This window comes from Alligator sinensis, unplaced genomic scaffold (genome assembly GCF_000455745.1).
Source record: "Alligator sinensis unplaced genomic scaffold, ASM45574v1 C63320550_1, whole genome shotgun sequence".
In the NCBI taxonomy this organism is placed as follows: Eukaryota; Metazoa; Chordata; order Crocodylia; family Alligatoridae; genus Alligator; species Alligator sinensis.
In genome coordinates this window covers 1-282 of record NW_005848905.1, presented here as the reverse complement: position 1 = coordinate 282, position 282 = coordinate 1, and the positions used below count along the sequence as shown (strand labels likewise).

General features: G+C 39.4%; 1 non-coding gene across 1 annotated transcript; it reads left to right on the top strand.

Annotated features, from left to right (window-relative positions):
• The first annotated feature begins 140 nt into the window (after positions 1-140).
• On the top strand, positions 141-238 carry LOC112549133. The gene has a single exon (XR_003092467.1). It is a non-coding gene; the product is annotated as a Z30 small nucleolar RNA (small nucleolar RNA).
• Positions 239-282: the final 44 nt, after the last annotated feature.

The following is a 282-nucleotide window of genomic DNA, read 5'->3' as shown; positions in this document are numbered from 1 at the left end:
GGGAAAAAATCCTGGAAAGTGGCTTCTCAGGGGACAGGAATAGGATTATTCCAGCCCTAGAGTTAAGAGTCCTTTCAGATGATGGTATTTTTTTGCCTGTAGAAGTAGTTTATCTATTGGACGCAAATAAGATGTGCCTAAAGCAATGATGAGTGAAGTATAGTTTGACCTGGTATTACCAAGATGTTGTGTCTTGATTCTGACCAGGGTATGATCACATAATCTTCTCTCTGAGCTCGTTCAGGCTATAGTCTCATCTGCTTCTAAATGATTTTTATGCAT